Here is a 20,516-nt window from a genome sequence, read left to right on the forward strand (position 1 = left end):
CTACTACTACTACTACTACTACTACTACTACTACTACTACTACTACTACTACTACTACTACTATTACTGCAACTATTGCTACTATTAGTACAAACTTATATATCATTGACAAATTACTTATAAATTAATTTTATGGTTAAAAAATGGTTAAAATCTTATTTATTAGTTACTTAATACATTATACATTTATACATAGGCTTTAATCAATTTTTCATTAAATGAATCATTGATATATTTTCGAAATAATGTTTATATAATATTTAATTGTTTGAAAAATAAATATTTAAGAAGCATTATTTATAAAGAATTGTTAGCTCTACAATTTTAGTCCTATACATTATGAGTGAACAAGCACCCACTTTCGAGATACGTGCAAGAGAAAGAGCGAGCGTATTTCGAGATCAAACTCAACGCCTAAGAAGAGGGTGGATTACTCGGGAACTGTGACTGACGTACGATAGATATCAAAAGTTTATAAATTTTTTCTGGAAAAAAGTCTAATTTTATTGGATTACTTATCGAGATGTTATTTTCGTATTTTCGCTGTCTCTTCCTCCAGCTCATTATTTATATAACTAGTAGCATAATATTACATAATTATTTAATTGAGAATCATCAATATTTATAGTGTATAGGTGTTTAGGACTTGCTGCATAAAGATAAATTCTCCACAAGATTTTTATTGAAAATAAGAATTTTTATTGTTCCCCTTCAAAACTACATCAGGTTTACAGGAAATATATTTATAATTTCTGAATATTGGTCGGTTATACAAAATTTTGTAGTTTATTTTTACCTTTATGATTAAATGTATTTACATTTAAAGCCGATTACCGCTTTCTCTTCATTTTTTACTTTAAATATGCAATGTTCTGTAAAATAGATATATTTTGTGTCAAGTCTTGTATATATTAGAGTATATCCCTTTTTGGAATGATCAACAAAAAAGACCACTTTAGCGTTGGTCGTCTAAAAGAACCACTCTGTTTTTTGAGTTTGCATGAATTGCACGAAAAGCAGCATTTAGGCTTAGTAATATTATTACTCTCCGGTTTAATATATTATTTTTAAATATTTTGCATTGATGAATTTAAAGCAATTCGCAGGATTTAAAGAATTCATGGAATTCAGCGTTTCACAAAATTAAAGGTATTCACGGAAATCACGGAATAGAGGGAATTCACGAAAATCGCGGAATTTACAGGATCACGAAATTCAAGGAATTCAAAAAATTCAAAAAATTCCAGATATCCAAGGAATTCATAGAATTCACGAAATTTACGCAATCCACGAAACTCATAAAATTTAAGGATTTCGCGGAATTTACGGAATTTACGAAATTCAAGGAGTTCATGGACTTGACTTAATTGATGGAATTCAGGGAGGTTAGGTAATTTTCGTGGATTTCTTGAATTCCTTGAATTTCACGAATTACTTGAATTCCAAGAATTCCTTCAATTAAGTGAATTCTTTGAATTTCTTGAATTACATTAATGCTATACATATATCTTGAATTTTGTGAAATCCTTCAATTCCATAAATTGCTTGAATTCCGTAAATATCGAAAATTCTTTAAATCGCGCGAATGGCTTAAATTCCTTCAGTTTTTTGAACTGTCTGAATTCCTTAAATTCCGTTAATTAACGAATTCTTGGAATTTCGTGAATTCCGTGGATCCCTTAAGGGGGCCTCTACTCTCGCGGTTTCAAAAAATCGATTTTTTGTTTAATTTCAATCTACATGCATCTGAGAATACTCCACAGAAATGATTTCGTGAAAATCACATTCCTTTGCATGTTTCTGGGAACCAAAAGGTACCCGTCTCCGGCCGTTTCCGAGAAACTAAGCGCAGTGCGCCACGGTGACGCTCTTCCAGGTAAAAATCATTGTCTAAAGAATTCACCAGTCAGTTGTTGACACTTTATTAAAAATCAACGTGATGAGGAAGGAGAACTGTACAGCCCCGGCATAGCAGATTAACACGTAAGTCACTACAATCAAGTTATACACTGTAATTTATCTTTAAACGCGTTTTAGCGAAAGTAGTGTTTTTTTATCTACCGAGTAAGACTTCTCATAAAAGTATTGGTTGATTTCAATTTTTTTTCAATTATTTAGTAAACATACCGCTATGTTTTCCCATGTACGATTTGCAAAATTTTATTTTGTTACATTTTTATAGCCACTAATAGGACAAAAAATGACGTAAAAATTGGAAAGTTTTACAAATTGTTGCAAAACTTTGAAAAATTGCAAAATAAAAAAAGTCTGTCTCGGGAAAACATAGCTAAGATAGCTATGATTACAAAGAATATGAATTTTTTGATTACACATTACCCAATTGTCCAAAAATTTACTTAAGCGGAACCCAGGCAATTTCAAGATTAATGTTATCAATGAGGTTTCAAGGTCGCGAGAGTTTTTTTTCGTCTTCAAAATTAAAATTTAAAATCAAAACATATATCTTCGAAATAAAAAAAACTTTTAAATCTATTTAGTAGATCCTTTGAAATTTATTCCCCCGAAAAACGCTCGCTTTCAGGCCTCGAGAGTAGAGGATCCCCTTAAATTGCGTTAATTCCTTGACTTCTGTGAGTTCCTTGAATTCCCTGAATTCCCTAAATTCCTAATATCCCGTGAATTCCTTGAATTCTGTGAATCCCTTTAGTTCCTTGAATGATTTTAATTCCGTGAATTTATTAAAATTCGCAAATTCAAAATATTTTTACATACATTAAACTGGAGAGTAAGCATATCACTAAACGTATCTGCTACTTGCCATAAAGGTATGCGTACTAAAATGAGAAGCCAACTCAAAAAACGGATTTGTTTTTTAGACCAGACGTGTCCACAAAGGGGAAAATTGGTCGATATGGATTAATTGCCTGATGGAATTTTAACACCACCACCGACCTCTACTCATTCAACCTCACGGGAGCAGGCACCCACAAGCCTCTGGACCTGAGAAGAGGGAAGTGGTGGTGAAACACAAGCACCTGGTGATTGAGCCGATTTTCTCTCTGCTGGACAGGCCTGTTTTAAAGGCCAACGCTAGAGTGGTCGTTTTAAACGATCTCTCCAAAGAAATTTTTTCCAATATTCAGGTATTCATATAATAAGAAATAAGCGTTCAAATTTAAAAAGAACTTGAAGACAATTTCCAATAAGTCTCTAATGGTTGATCAAATTTTTCAAAGAATAAATTTTAGGTTTGTTAAATATCTACAAAACTAAATTTGCTTACTCATAGCTTTTTCCCATCTTTCCTCATCTATGAAAAAAGGAACAGGTTTATCTTCTGGCATTGTGCCTGTGCACGTATAATAGTTATGTGCATATAATTCCCAATCGTCTACTAGGCGAGTACATGCACCTGTAAATAAATTTAATGAGCTCAATAACTAATATAACGCTTTGAGAAAATAAAATTAAATGGAAGAAATTATTACATGAGAAACGAATTATTAGTTTCAAAAAGGTGTAAAAATATACATTTTTTCATGAATACGCGTTAACGTACACGGATAAAAAGCTCGCTGAAATTAAGTTGTAACAAAAGTATGCATTTTTGTGTTTTTTCAGTTAAATCAAAATCTATGCCTGAAAGCAAACTAATAGTGTAATAGGAATAAATTATCGAAGGGGAATAATATTTTCCGATTTAGTGCAGAACAGACGCTAATAGACACATGGGAAAGAAATCGGTTAAGATGGTTTGGGCATGTTGAGAGAATGCCAAATGAACGAGTAATGAAACAAGTGTATCAGGGTAAAGCAAATTACAGCAAACCCAGAGGCAGACCGCGGAAGTAATGGTTATAATGTGTGAATGAGACCCTAGTTAGAAGAGACATATGAATGCCACAAAAAACACGAGAGTCTGCATGAGAAAACGCATGGACGTAAAAGAAGCTAGAGAAGTAAGTATGCCAGGACAGAAAAGTATGGTGGCAAATAGTTAATAAAAAGAGTGCCAGTAGAGTGAATGACGCCTGAAACAAAAGACCTTCGACAAGAATGGACCGAAGCGGGGACTCTTACATAAGAACTTTGTGAGGATTTTCAAGTAAAAAATTTTAAAATTCAATTTTTGATATTGATGTAAGATCATTTTTCGAAACATCAAACCGCTTTCCTCTCACAAAAAATTTCAAAATCTTATATTATGCACCAAATATATTTTGGAACTTACGAACAGCATCGTCTGGAAAAACATAAAGACGTCGGTAATCAGGACGATCAGGTCGACCACGACGAGGTTTAACACATTTAACATTGTAAACAAGATAGCAGAGAACGACAAAAATTAAAAGTCGCATGGCTATGTTAATGCTACAAAACTCAAAAACGAAATTGCTTCTAAGATATTTGACTGAATGTTCCTTTAGGTTTCTTGCTTTATATATGTAAAACATATCCCTACTTTGTTATAGAAAAATTCTAAAACGCTGCAATAATATTATTTATCATATTTGAACAGCACCGAATATTTCCACATGTAGCTGAAGTATTATGTCATCGCAGTCACGTGAAAAATATTTACAGTACGATTAACGATTTATTTTAACGAACATCTCTTTGTACTGGATTCGCTATGGATGTTTAGAATGTCACAATAAAAAACTGATCACAATAAAAAACTGATGAAATCTACTAACTACTTTTTTTGTACACTTTTGATGATAAGCAAGTTGACATGTTTTGCTTGAGTAAAGCAAATTCTGATAAATAAATTGAGAAAAATAAATTTTTATCTTGTATATTACTTTAAATGAAATAATTTTTCCAAAATCTGAAAGATTTCAAAACATTTAGAATTGTTTTAATGTATCTTCACCATTAAGGTTTTTTATGGCATACATATATATGTAGACGCCCGCATTCAAAGGGCCCTTATGGTCGGTATAGAGTTACGTGCAAGGTCGTATAGCTGGATAAATTTCCGGCACTTTAAGCCAAAGGTCATCTTCTTTCGCAAGAAATTCAACCACTTGGTTTAGGGTTAAACTGCTTTGTTTAAAATTTATTTTGTTTCGTTTAAAGATTCATCTGTTTGATGTATTCACTTGCTTGTAAAGAAAGCTTTGTAATTGTGCCAAATTATAATTTCTCTTAAATTATTTAAGTAAACATTCCTCAATTAAAATATGTCTAATACAATGTTCTAGCAATTGTTCGAATGTATTTTTCTGGGTGTGTATGTGTGTATTGCACACTTGTATTTGAGCATGACAACTTGAAGACAGTTGCAGATAAATTGATACAATCTATAGGGTATTTTTTTCTATTACATTTTTTATTACATTTTTTTAGCATTCAATATTATTTTTAAATTATGTTGGTATAGTAAAACTTTTTTCATTAACACAATTCAAAGATTATGTAAGAATATAAAAGATTCCTTGGTTCGAGAAGAATCGTTGGACCCATAGTAAATTATTTTTCATTGTTATGAAGAATAGGGAAGTTATGATCATTTATATTATTAGAAAAATTTCTTTGAAACAAAACATCTTTTTATTTACATAAGTCAAAGTTCATATAAGAATAGAAAACTTTTTATTTTAACTTTCTTTATAAGGAAGCGAATATATTTGATATTTAATCATAATAAGAAAGCAGAATAATCATCCAATGAGCACCACAAAATGGTGAATACAAACAAAGTTGAAACGTCCCTGATCTAATTCATCACTAGTTTGTTTCATATTTTAAACAACTTCGTTAAAATACCAAATATTACATGCAACAGTTCATAACATTGTAAATAGAAACATGTGTATTTCGCCGAGAAGTCATCTTTCTTAGTTGAAGAATCCACTACTTGAGTTTAAGTTTAACTACTTTTAAAAGTTTTTTTTAAGATTCATAACATAAGTTCAAAATTCATATTTTTGGGACGAAAATTCAACTGCCTTTTGGCTTCAAAGCTCAACAATTTAGATGATTTTTCATTGATTTTTTTTGCTTCAAATATCAACTATTACATTTACCTTTGAGAATGATTAATCGCCTTGTTACAAATTTTTCTTTCTGGGTTGAAAATGCCTCTGTCTTCTAAAGAATTCGTCTTTTTGGTTAGAAAATGTGACTATTTGGTTTACAATTCAACTGCTTTTTACTGAATTTCAATCTCTAGTGTAATTTTTACATTAAAAATTGAACCCTTATTTTAGGAATTATTTAAGGAATTCTTATTCAAGGAAAATGTAATTAATGTAATTATAATAATGAAATTCATATATTTTTTTAAATCACTTTTCCTTTCTCCTGCTGATTGTTTAAGTAACTAATAATATCACTTAAATGTTTAATTCAGAATCATTAATATTTATAGCGTATGATTGTTCAGGACTTTCTGTCCAGAAAATAAATTCCGTACAAGTTTCTCATTTTAAATGATACTTTTTATTTTCCTGTTCAAAATTAGAACAGATTTACATGAAGCATATGTGTAATTTTTGGACATTGGTTGGTTATCCAAAACATTTCAGTTTATTATTACCTTCATGATTAAACGTATTTACATTTAAAGCCAATTACAACTTTTCTAGGCCTTGTTACAGGAAATACGCAGTGTTCTGTAAAATAGATATATTTTTGTCAAATTTAATAGGGAAGAGTATGTAACATGAAATAAGCGTTCAAGATTATAAAGAATTTTAAGAAAATGACCAATAAGTCTCTATTGATCAAGTTTTTTCAATTAAGAAATTATAATCTTGTTCAATCTTAACAAAAATTACTTACTCATACCCTCGGTCCATCTATCTTCTTCCATGAAAGTAGGAATAGGTTTATTTTCTGGTATTGTGCCTGAACACGTATAATAGTTAAATGCATATGATTCCCAATCGTCTACGAGGCGAGTACATGCATCTGTGAATCAATTGAATGAACTCAATAATTATTATAACGTTTTGAGAAAATAAAATTGAAGTAAAAAAATTTTCACATGGTAAACGAATTATTAGTTTCAAAACGGAGTAAAAAATATATATTTTTTATTAATAAGCTTTAAATTACATAGAAAAAGCACCCTAAAAAGATCTAAAAACTTGTTATGATTCATTTTTTATTGGGACGCGTAGTTTCTGTTTTATTCATAAAAAAAATTATAAAAAATTCAGGTTTTGAATAAAAGACACAACCTACGAAAAAAATGATACTAAAGTTGTTCATCCAAACTAGAGCTACAAAATTGTTGTTAATATTTTTTAAATAGGATGAGCCGATTTTTTTAACTGTAAAAATTAAATTAAAAATAGAAAAAATTTAATTTGTATAAAAACGAAGAAAATGAAAAGATGAATGTTTTTTAACTACAAAATATCTACAAAATTGTTATAAACTCTTGTTATGAATATAATTTAAAAATAAAAATTCAATTTTCTATGAAGATGACACAAGCTGCAATAACATTTTATTTGAGAACATTTTTCGCCTAAATTATACATATCTATAAATTTGCTTAGAACCACCTTACGCTAGGACGCGTATTTTAATTTTGAGTTATAAAAAACCACATTAAAAATAAACAAATAGAGTTTATATAAAAATGACACAAGTGGAAGTAAAATCTTCAATGAACATTTTTTTAGGATGCGCACTTTTTTAATTATAAAAATAAGACAATAAAAATACTTTTGTTTTAATACCAATGCACATTATAAATGGTAATCATATAAATTTATCGAAATGATATAAATTTTTCAGGGTAGCTAAGAATAAAATTTAAAAGACAATATGAAAAAAATTTTTAATTATCATTAAAAATAAAATTTGTAAGTTATTTGCAATATCCGAACAAGAAACCCCAGACCGCGATACAGAAATAAATATAATTTACATTTGATATAATAGAGTTGAACACAATTTAGAGAAGTTCGCAATTTCGATAAAGTTGAGGAATGATCACGATATACGTGATGAGAATGTGTTCTTTAAAGCCGAAGGAGCTTTAACGGCAGAAAATTCATAATCCCTGTGTTTTCGAGAAAAATTAATTTTTCTGCGAAAACAGACAAATTCCTTATGAACGCGCATAAAATATACGATTTATTTCTCCTTTTACGTGTGCAAGTTAACTTTTTTCCGAAGCACTTTCAATTTAAAAATATGAACATTTAACTTTGAATATTGCTGTATAAGTTGATTTTTCGAAACATAAAACTACTTTCCTCTTACACAACAAACCTGAACATCTTATATTATACACGAAATATGTTTGTACACTTACGAATAGCTTCGTCTGGAAAATGATAGAGAATTCGGGTATCAGGATTGCGACATTCACCATTATGAACGAGGTAGCAGAGAAAGACAAAAATTAAAAATCGCATATTAATGTTAATGCTACAAGAATTGAAAATGGAATTGCTTCTCAGACTTGTAAACTAATAACTGAATGCTCCTTTGTGGTTCATCCTTAATATATGCAAAACGAACCCCTACTCTTTTTTAGGAAGATTCTTAAACGTAGCAATATTTATTATTTATTACATTTGATCGGCACAGAATATTCCCTCATCTAGGTGAAGTACTGCGTCATCACAACCATGAGGAAATCACTTGAAATGCGAATACTGAGTTAGTTTAACCAACACATATTTGTCGTGGATTTGCTATAAATTTATAGAATATCTATCAACTTATTTTTATGAAGAATGTAAAGTGTGTTACCATAAAAGACTGATAAAATGTATTTACTAAGCTCTATGCTCCTACACTGCCGACGATGATCAAGTTGAGAATATTTTTTATCTTATACATGACTTGATACTATTTTTGTGGAAATTGAACAGATGTCAAGCCATTTAGGACTTTCAAAATGTATCTTTGCTGTTATGAATTATTATAGAATATATATACAAACAAATCGTAACTGATGTGGAATCGAAACGAAGGGACTATGACAAAGCCACTGAAGGCGTATTTGGGCTGTGGATAGAGGGTTTCTACAGAATATAGTTACAATTATTAATAAACGGTCGCGGAGAATTGTCCAGAGAAGTTCCCGAAGGTATAAATCCTAAACGGAGGCGTAACAACCATGCCAAAAGCTGAATGGCACCTGGGCGAGGTGTCTTCATCGGTCACTCTGGGATACCATGCGACCTCTGGGAGAATGAAGCCTTATCCTTGCATGTAGGACTCCACAAGGACGGAAAACTCTTTCCACGGCTGCTCGTGGGATAACAATGACACCACCAAACTACAAAAAAGTTGTAGATGCGATTCGAAATTGTCGAACGCGCAGAGTACCCGTCAATAGTTCGGCAGACAGTACCGATCACCCTAGAGTTCGGGGAGTGGAAAATAATTTAGATGAAAACACAACAACAAACCGGCGAAACATCCACATTGAGTAGAGGAATCAATTCAAGGATGACTTGCTAGGCTGCTACGGTGCCAGCATTATCCCTGCTCACGCCGCCTTTATGCCGCTTATGCACACTCTGTGTTGCGGGTAACACCCAGCATCAGCACGTTTTGCATCAGTCATTGCGAAATTAATGTGTTTACCTCTTGAAAAACGGATATGTATCCGGAACTGACACTATGTTCAACCGCGGTAAGCAGGAACCTTCTGAGAGATGATTAAAATGCTAGGACAAGGGGCAATATTGACATGCAGGTTGCTCCTAAGACCCAAAGATCTGGCTGAAATGGATGCGTCCTTTCGTGAGGATATCTCGGAGGAGTGTGACCTCTAGGCCATAATTTGTTAAGTTTATGGTGCTGCGAAAGGTTTGGCTGCTTAAGAATCGAAGGTTAAAATCTACAATGGATCAAATGGTCAAAGAAGCTTCCATCAACTGAACAAGAAGATTGGATGGGTAAGACAAAATGGGCCCCGTTTTCAGTGTGTGATTGACTACACAACGTCTGGTACAACGCTTATGGAAAGAGTTCGAAAGTTCGCCAAAGTACTGAGAGCCTACAATCAAACACTGAACAATTCAAAGCTGCTGACAATCAACCAGCATTGCAGATTGAAGAAACGGAAAGGGTTTAAAAGCTCGCGCGAGATCTGAGGTTCTTCAATAACACACATAACAAGTCGAATCTGCTGATAATCACGCAACATAATGTTAACAAAATGCGGGTATTATTTGAGGCAAGATAGAGAATACAGAACAGAAAGAGGCGGATCAGGGAGAATCAACAGTTTTTTGCTGACCGTGGCTGGCTTTTATGTCAACAAGTTGCCAGCGATAGATGCAGAGCGCATTATGTACACGCTGAGTACCTAGAACACATAATATCTGGGTGTCCCACCCACGCGGGAACGATGCATTCTACATACATAATGCGTCCCTAAAAGTGCTTTACTTCCATCTTTCTCGCTCTTGCGGTTTGCCCTGCGACCCTGTCCTGCCCAACGCTCCGAGAAAGTTAGAGTCAGTTATCCAAAACGAGAGGTGCCAAATTTTCTGGAACTACAATTTTCAGACAGCAATCTCCGTTGCACACTCGAGGCCTAACATCGTTCTCCAAGATTTCCAGAAACAAATTTATTTTCGTGATCGAAACTTTTTTGTTGTTATGTTTTGTTGAAAATGCGCATTTTCGGTAAAACAATTATTTTATTGGGGATAAAGTCCTTGAAATAAAATAATTCGCTACAGGGAATTATTATTTATAATACAAACTAATTTAAATACTGAGAGTTCAATAACATCCTTACCAAAGTTTTTGGTTATATAGAACCATCCAAGTGCGAAAATTCGGTAAGTTTAGAATTCGACAATCATATTCCATTTTACGATTTAACATACAGTGAAACTCTTCTATAATTCTGGGTTTGGGACTGATGGTGGGTGGGGACAAACCTTTTAGAACCCGCTCCGCTTTTGTTTGTTCACGCCAGAATGCGCTTCAATTCTTGAAAGTACTATTTAAGGGAGGGCTATAAAGGGCTATTAAATCCCACTATATTAATCAGGAGGAAATAAATTCAGAATTTGCATTCGTTGAGAAAAGAAAAATTAAGAATATAGTCTACACGTTTATATCAAATCAAAATAAATTATTTTTGGGTAGATGTCATCATATTCTAAGAAAAGTTTTTAAGGAATTGTAAATACATTGGTTTCTATTTTACATTTTTTGTTTTCTGTCGCCTTTTTAGCGGCTTCTTACATGCAGACGTATCTGCAGCCAAAACCAATAAAACGATTTCGATTAAACATATATCGCTGTTTCGCTAAAAGGTGATCCATAACCATACCACAGAGTTAGGTTTGGATTTTTATAAGAAGATACCAAAATTTAAAAATATGCAGACATAAACCTATCATTGATTAAATTAGACTAATTTCTCATCACATTTTTTTAGCAAATTTCAAAATAATTCTTCTGTGATTTTAAATTATATTAATTGAAAATTGAAGAAATCCTCAGACCCTAAAATTGAAAATATGCATAAGAAAAAGTCAAAAGTAGATTATAATTGTATTCCAATGTTTTCAGAAAAGTGTATTACTATTCTCCATATTGCTTAAAAATAAATCAAGTCCAACCAAAAACACTGCGTGTGAAAAATGTTTGCCAAATACATGAGTATTAATATTTTATTTGTTCGCGTCAAAATTCATTAAAGTAGTCAAATAAAAAAATAAAGCTAAGTACGAATGTGTAGTTGAAAATGTATAAATAGAAGTGCTTTTTATAAAAGCAAACAGTTAAGTAATTTTATAAAAAATTATGATGGTATAGGTCCAAATCTTTGTCTTTCACCTAAAATATATATTTATTTTATTTATCAAACAATTCATATAATAAACTAGTTTACTTTTTTGTTCGAAAACATTTATATTTATAATTATTCTGCTATTCATGCCTGATCTTCTTTTTTTATTTGACAAATTGTATTAACCTCAACATAAATAAATAAAAGATTTTTGACTTGGCGATATTCATTAGAGTTTTTTTTAGTGGGACAATTGTTAATAATATCATCATGTCCTCAAAACAAGGCTTAAACAAATATTTATAAATTTTTTGCAAGCATGCATCATTTATTAATTTTCCTGAAAAACATGGTTTCCAATATCTCGGTTTCTAAAAATCTCTATAGTGCTGAATACTTTTCTTAGGAATTTATTTATCATAATCAGATGACAAGTGTTTGCATTTGTCTTATTATAACTTTTATAGACCACTGCCTATGGTTGTATGTAATATGTCCAATAACTGTTTTTAATAAGGAATTTAACATACGTAATAACCAATACCAGTGAAATGTAATCATTCTTTTGTTAATTTATGTCATTAATTTGAAATGATGCCTGTTTTTTTTAAACAAGACAATATATCCAAAGATAAAATTTGTTTTCTAAAATATTTTGGAATCTTGAAAAAGCTTGAATTAAAAAAAAGGAACGTCCAGTAATTATGTATGGATGCTCTTTAAAATTTCAGGATTGTAAGGATTCGCAAGATTTTTGTGACATCTCTCCCCCACCCCCCCACTCCTTCTCCGTTTCGTAAAAGATTTTATATTTTTACTTAATATATTTACAATATATGAATAATTTTCACTGTAAACGAGATTTCAAAAGATTTCAAGGGATTCCGAAATATTCTAAAGAATTCCCGTATATTTTCCTCACAATTCCCGCTGTAAACTCCAGCTTCAATATTTTATATAAAAAAATTTCTTTTACAAATGATTTTTGTGACAATTTAATAGAGTATTCTAGAAAAAGCTGTTATCATAATGTTAACAAAATAGGAATATGTACATATATTTTATAATCAAACCAAAGAGTTTATTTTATTTTGTTGGAAAATTAAGTTATCTGAAATCTCGAACGATTTTTATAAATGTTTTTCTGCTCCATGAAAGATAATTCATTCTGAAGAGTTTCCTGTTTTTAACCAAATATTTTTAAGTAACTTAAAAAATTGATAAGTCAAAATTAATCGTAAACGGAAAGGAACCGCTTATTCCGCATGGTCCTTCTGAGAGTTTCGAAATTAAATTTTTCCTAGTAAACTTAAAATATTTATTTAAACACCTTGGAACTTTTAATTAGACAACAAAAAATACCAAAAAAGCAGCGAAGGAGTTGGAAAAATAATGAGCGGATAAACTCATTACAGAGCATTTTCAAGTTGTGCTATATATCTATTTTAGATTCTTCAGTTTCATACGTTCCTTTCGAGTTTTTTCATCAGTTTAAATTTAAAGAATTTCAAAGGATTTCTTAAACTATCCAGAAAAAAAGTTTCCAAACTGAAAATGAAATATTGAATACTGGCATTCTTTGCACTTTTCATACTTTGGAATTGTGAATTATATTTACAGTGCTTTCTTATTGGTAATATGACCTGAGTTATTCAAAATATTTTTCCAGGCGATCTAGAAAAAAATAATAAAATGCACTGCATACATGTTTCAACTATTGTTGAAGGTTAGCAGAAAAAAGATAATCTAAATAAGATATACAAAATTCAGTATCTTATTTTCATTTTTTTATACTTTTTACCTGTTTTTCTAATGTTTTTCTTTTATGAGTATGAAGTTCTTATGCACTGAAAATATTTCTTAAAGTCAGCTAGAAGAAAAAATATTGAAAAACCCATTAAAATGACTATGAAGCAAACATGATGCCTTTCTTGCTTCTGATTCTTTAAACTTGCCAATTTATATTCTCGTATTTTTTTTTTACAATTAGAAATCCTTCAGAGTAACTAGTTACATTCTTTCAGTAACAGTGATTATAAAAATCGTTGCTTTTATAGATACTTTCGAAAATGAATTTAATTGTTTTTGCCAATATTTTTTCATTTTTACTATTCAAATTGCGGCTGCTAGTTCTTGAAAGACTAAGTAAGGCAGAAATAACTATTGAACTCGAGAAGGAGTAAATTAAACAGTGAACTTTCTGAGAAATAATAGTTGTATAAAAAACCAAAGAATAAGCAGCCGAATAGATGTGAGAAAAGTAAAACAGTGCTATTTTGTAACCGTTAAAGTGACCAAAAGTGTATTATCTTCTTTTAAATTAAAAAGAATTTAATTAAATTGATAAGAGATCCAGGCGAAATTTGACGAATTGAGGACAATTTCAAAAAATGAAAAAAAACAATGAACTAAATAATGTCCGGGTTAATTTAGATGAACTTACGGGAAATTGAAAAGAATTCGGTGGAATTTATAAAAAAGCAAGGTAAAGTAAAAAAGAATTGATGTGAATGGAAAAAATTGAAAATATTCCCCTAATTTCAATTAAATTTGAGTGAGTTTAGAAGAATCCAAAAAATTCAAGTGAATTTAAAGAAATATAGGGAACATGAGAAGAATTTGATAGAATTCATAAAAGTTGAAGGTGAATATTTAAACAATTCAAGTGAATTGAAAACAATTTAAGAATATTTCAGAAATTCATTGAGTTAATTAATTTGTAATTAATTGTGGAAAATTCCAGGTAATAAAAAATAAAACAGAATTAATTAAATAGAATTCAGTGAATGTAGATGAATTTCACAAAATGCAGCGTAAATTAAAAAAATTCGACAAAAATTTCATTGATTTCAGATAAATGGGAGTAAATAGAATTATAGTGAACATAAATTTGATCAAATTTATAATAATTCAAGCTGAATTTAACAAACTTGAGGATGAATTAAAAAAATTTTAATCCAAAAAGGATCCATTAAACTCAGTTGTTTGATTTCATAAGAAGAAGTGTCTAAAGTGATTTTCTTATAGTTTTATAGTTATAAATTGTGAGATTTAAACCAAAAGGAAATCTTAAAAATAACTTTCTTTTCAAAATATGCTCACCTCTATAATTAAATCTATCTAAACGATTGGCCTAAAATTTTAATGAAAAGTTTACAGCAACAAATTCTCGATATATATCTGTTAAAATAATTTGTCATATTTTAAATTTCTTTTAACATTTTACTTATTTGTTTAAACCCGTACGATAGATTAGGCTGCCGAGGTGAGCATAGGTGAAAAATTAGATTTCTTAAAACGATTTTCGCAGTAAAAATGATCATTATTACGGCCATTATGTTAAAGCTTATATACTTGAATATCTGTATTGGCAATATTATCATATCTTGGAACACGAATCTCGAAACTAATTTCCTTATAATCATGAAAAATGTTAAAGGTTTAAATAACACGTTCTTATCGCACTAGCTTTGAATGTACAAAATATAATATATTCTTCAACGTTTTCAAATAAAGAATTCAATATACGTAAAAAACAATAAAAGAGAAATAATAATAATAATGCGATAACCATAATTGAACATAACTTGTTTTTTAAATTATGTTGAAATCCGTATAACAATTTTTAATACAGGAAAGAAATTCTGTCGAATTCTAAAAGTAAAAAAGTTCAGTTAAATTATCTATGGTGACTTATAAAAATAGAACCTAGCAGGGATTCAATAACACAGGTCCATAAAAAAAATTTGTCTGCACGATACAAGTGACTAGGCTATCCTTATGGATTTTGAGCTGCTGAATCCAAATCTGGCCTCAGAATTTCTCCTACACGTCTCAGTTTCCCCTTAGATGCAAAAAGTAAGGAAAAGTTTAGGGACTTCTGGTCACACAGGCCATACCAAAAATGTGTCTGCACGAGAGAAGGGACTATGCTACCCTTATAGATTTTGAGCCACTGAATCTAAATCTGGTTTTAGAATTTCTCATACACATCTCACTTTTCCCTTTGATGCAAAAAGTAAGGAAAAGTTTAGGGATTTCTGGTCATACAGGCCATATAAAAAATGTGTCTGCGCGAGACAAGTGACTAGGTTACCCTCATGGATTTTGAGCCGCTGAATTCAAATCTGGCCTCAGAATTGATCTTATGCGTCCCAGTTTAACCCTAGATGGAGAAAATAAGGAAAACCCTAGGAATAACTTGCACGTTATTTTGATAATACCAGTATACGCGAAAATAGGTACATCGATATTATATTCTTAAGTGCAATGACTTGAAAAGACTTAATTTGTACACAGAATTCTTTAGTGTGCTTTCTATTTCCCCAAACAAACCCCAAAAATTTGGGGTTCATATTTAGATTTAGCACGCCAACCTGCTAGGGATATGGCATTTTTTATTTTTCCGTAAAAATCTATATAATATGAGAAAGACCTTCAATTTCCCATTATTTACTTGAGTTAGGGGAAACGGAAGACACACTAGAGAATTTCTGTGTACAAATTAAGTGTATATAAGTCGCGGCACTTAAAATTATAACATCCACTGTCTATTTTCGCGTATACTGGTATTATCAAAATATCGTGCAGAATCTCACTAGGTTTTTGCCTATATTCTGCATCTAGGGAAAAACTGAGACGTGCACGAGAAATTCTGAAGCCGGATTTGGATTCAGCGGCTCAAAATCCATAAGGGTAGGCTAGTCACTTGTTTCGTGACGGCAAATTTTTTTATGTCCTGTGTGACCAGATAATCCCTATGATTTCCCCTACTTTTCGCATCCAGGGAGAAAATGGTGACAGCTCGAAAAATTTAGTGGTAAAATTTATGCTGAGAGCGTAAAACTGCAGAGGAAATAACATTTTTCTTAATTTTTGCTTTATAAGTCAGTATAACATGCGCAAGACCTTCAATTTCCGTAGATTTATCCAAGCTAGAGGAAAGCGGAAGCGCACAGGGGATTTTTTATGTATAAATTTGATCTTAAAGATTCACATCACATAAGAATATGATACCAGTACGTACATTCTTCTCTATACTGGTATTATCAAACTAACGTCCAGAATAGCCTTAGTTTTTCCCCTATTATCTGCATCTAGGGGAAAACTGAGACGTGTAGGATAAATTCTGAGGACAGATTTGGATTTAGGAGCTCAAAGTCCATAAGGGTAACCTAATCACTTGTCTCGTGCAGACAAATTTTTTGAATGGTCTGTGTGACGAAAAAATCACTCGTCTTTTCCCTACTTTTTGCATCTAGGGGGAACTGAGGGGTGTATGACAAATTCTGAGGCCACATTTGGATTCAGCGGCTTAAAATCTATAAGGATAGCCTAGTCACTTGTCTCTTGCAGACAACTTTTTTTTGCGGGCCTGTGTAATTAATTGATATTTTTCATGAAACTCATATTCATATTATATAAGAGAAGGAGAAAACTCCTACATATCCTACACCCAATTTGTCAATTTTTTGGTTTTTAGTCAATAAAAAATCCCTTATTATATTAAAACTGATAAAAATTTTACTGGAGTGAGAATAAAAATGTTTAAAATAAAACAAAAGTTTTTTACTTGAATTTATATGATTAAAATGACTAATTTAGGAAAATAATGAAATTGATATTTAGAAAATATTTTAAGCTTGTTCGACTACAATGATCATTATTACATAATAATAATTTTTTTAATTTACAATTCTTTAAGCTATAATTGTTACAGCTTACAAACAGTTGAATTCTGGAATCTGAAAATGAGTCCATTGCATTGAAGAATATAGCAATTCAGTAATTGTACGATTTTCAGGATCGCTACAATTATCTCCTATCAAACTGAATCGTTCAAAATGGAAAAATTTAAAATTGAAAACGTTAAAAATCCAAAAATGTTGTCTTTGAAGTAATAGGAATTATTCTATTAAAAGTTTTATCGGCAAAAATTTTAAATGTCTACATAAAAATATTTTAAAAAAATAAATAAATAAAAAATTGAAAACAACACCCAGTTTTAAAAGCAGGTGCAAATTATAGTTAAAATTTTCTGGAACTTTTGCAGTTAAAATATTAAAAATATTTAATTCAAGGGTACAAAATTTAACCATTTGTATTTAAAAAAGCATCTGAATTTAAGAAACACGTTATGATTCTAACAATTATATCTTAAATAATGAAAAACTGGAATATTTCAATTAAAACAATTACAAGAACTTTTACAATAAATATGATAAAACTTTTTTTACTTCAAGGTTGAAGAAAAACTGGTTAAGTAATTACGCAGTAACGGTCGTTAAGATACACAATAAGTTTACTTTACATGTTATTTTCCTTATCTATCTTTTGTTTGTTAGAAAAAATTAGGACATCTTGTGCGTTGCGTAAAATTATATAATGTATGAATATCAAATATTTTCTGTTAAAGGGGGAAGTTTTACATTTGAAATTTCATGTTTAAAAGTTAATTTACAAAAAATTAAGCTTTACGCAAATTTAAAAAAAGAGAATGAAAAAGCACATAAAAAAGTTTAATTTTAAAGATTTTGCGGGACGGAAATTCTTTCTCCGTTCCGAAGATATATGCGAAGGTCTATATAATTTTGCAAAAGTGTTTATGACTAAACATTGTCTTGTTTCAAAAAATTGTTAAATTTGGAATTTTTTTTAAATAATACAAACATTGCAAAATATAGGCAAAGGTTTAAAGATCGAACCCCGTGGGTCGGGTCAGAATTTTTTGTGTTCGGTTTTGATTAATCATAAGTTATCGAAAATCACGGGAAATTTTTTAATTGATGTTTCGGGCCGGTTCCGGTTTTCGAGGCGTGCACATAGTAACATTTCATCTATACAAGTAAATCTAAAGCTAAAAAAGCTAAAAAAGAATCTTTTATAGTAAAAATCATTAGATTATTATTTTTGATATAATTAATTCAAGTTATGCTTGTTTTTCAAGTATGCTTGTGATTAATTTGTTTGCAGTTTAATATAAAAATAACTTTTACTATGAATGTAAGCAGAACCGATCGTGCCCTTGTATAATTTTTGTAATTGTTTTAGGTTTTATTTGTGTCGAATCAGGTAGGAGTTAATAAGAAGTGTGCAAGTTTTTCTGACTACTCGTCAAACTTTATTAGATAAAATGATTGAGTGGTCCCTCAAATCATATTTTGACGTTTCGAATACGCTTCTATAGTCCTCTTCAAAACAAAAATGGTAGTGAACATAACTTGCGTGTTTTATGAACTGTAATAAATTGTGACCAGTAGTCAGAAAAACTTTCACACTTCTTAATTTTTGCAATGATAGAAAAAGCAGTTTCAAAATTTTTTCGCAGCACTATACCGATTAAAATATTGAATTTTCGATTTATTTAATAATTTAACAGTCATTATAGAATATAGACAAATATTCAAAAATCGGAGGTATTATTATTAAAGTTAAAAAAATTGATTTGCTATCTTTATTTGTAATGCCAGGGAAAGCCAAGTGGTTCTAAATCTATGGCCATCAGATTATTAAATGAACATTATTGTAGAGCCATCTATTATTTTACACTGTAGTTTTTAAACTGACTCATCAGCCTCTAAAAATTATACTCAGTAGTAAATTGTTTCTCTAGAAAGGTTTTCTGCCTCTCTTATAAAATTAGGTTTATTGATCCTTTAGCACTGCAGCATTTAGCATTCCTCGCTTCGAATATTATAAGTCCATAGTTTCTACAAGATAATATTTTTACGGTTTTTTTTATTTGTCGCAGATTCGCGTTATAACGCGTATCCTAGTTATGGATTCGATTTGTTCATAAAGTGTTGCAATATTTATTCAACGTTAAATAGGCTTTAAAGATAACTAAATTATGTACGATTGGATGTATAAACATTCTAGTTAATATAATTAATTGAATTCAATAAAAACCTAATACTACTATTTTTCTGTTTGTTTTTTTTTTCAAATGAAATATTTGCTTTATGCGGAAAATGAGGAGACACGGTTTTCACAATTAAACTCAATATTAAGACTGTTTCAATAGAAAAATTCTAAATAATCTTGAAACAGCTACTTTTTTTTGAAATGTTCAGAAGTATTTGCAAGAATATATATTCGAAGCAGATTGAGATATTGTTTTTTCCTGGAAAGAAAAAGTGATCAGCTTTGCACTTTTTTACGTCTTATATCGTTATGTCCAATAAAATAATATTTTACTGATTTAAAGTAAAACGTAACAGTAAAATACAATGAATGCGAGAACTGTGTAAAAAAAGAGAATTTTGTATTTTCCGAAATACAAGCACCCCTCAAGTTTATAATTCCTGGTAAATGTTACATCAATGCATCAAGTGCATCGATTTTTTTTTAAATTTTCTACGAAAGAAACGTGAAACTGGAACGAGAAAAACTCGAATATCTCAAAAATTGTCAAAAGGGTAAGTTTAAAAAAGAAAAATGATTTTTTTTTCGAAAAACTAAGAAATATGCGGTAAGTATGCTGTATTAATTACCCATTATTTCTAAGAATTTCAGAAAACAAAGTGAGTTTTTTTAGAACTCTTGTTCTTTTTTTCTAAAAATTTTGAATAACTTGACCATTTTTTATTTAGTTTTTTATTTTAAAAATGTGCAAAAAAATTGACGAACTGAAATACAAAAAATCTAATATCTCAAAAAGAGGAACGTTTTTTCAAATCAAATTGGCATAAAACTCATTTTAGCCCTAAAGTTTGGATATATTCGTAAAAAATTTAAAAATGCTAAAACAATCCTGAGAAGCCAATCACCAGCCTAAATGATTTGAAATGGATTGCGTTAATATGAAATCCAAACGGTTTAA

General features: G+C 30.4%; 1 protein-coding gene across 7 annotated transcripts in view; it reads right to left on the minus strand.

Moving 5' to 3' along the window:
• LOC117167122 (golgin IMH1) overlaps positions 1 to 20,516 on the minus strand; it is a 92,091-nt gene that overhangs the window by 60,983 nt on the left and 10,592 nt on the right. For 2 of the 7 annotated variants that reach the window (XM_033351799.1, XM_033351793.1), the window contains exons 2-3: positions 6,751 to 6,879; positions 6,506 to 6,581 (exon numbers count right to left, since the gene is read on the minus strand). The exons of 3 other annotated variants lie outside the window; for them this stretch is intronic. The gene's annotated coding sequence lies outside the window, so the exon portion shown is untranslated. Of the gene's footprint in view, positions 1 to 3,244; positions 3,374 to 6,505; positions 6,582 to 6,750; positions 6,880 to 20,516 lie in introns of all 7 variants that reach the window. 2 more of the 7 variants (XM_033351796.1, XM_033351795.1) reach the window with 2 other exon arrangements.

The sequence above is a fragment of the Belonocnema kinseyi genome, chromosome 2 (assembly GCF_010883055.1).
Source record: "Belonocnema kinseyi isolate 2016_QV_RU_SX_M_011 chromosome 2, B_treatae_v1, whole genome shotgun sequence".
Lineage (NCBI taxonomy): Eukaryota > Metazoa > Arthropoda > Insecta > Hymenoptera > Cynipidae > Belonocnema > Belonocnema kinseyi.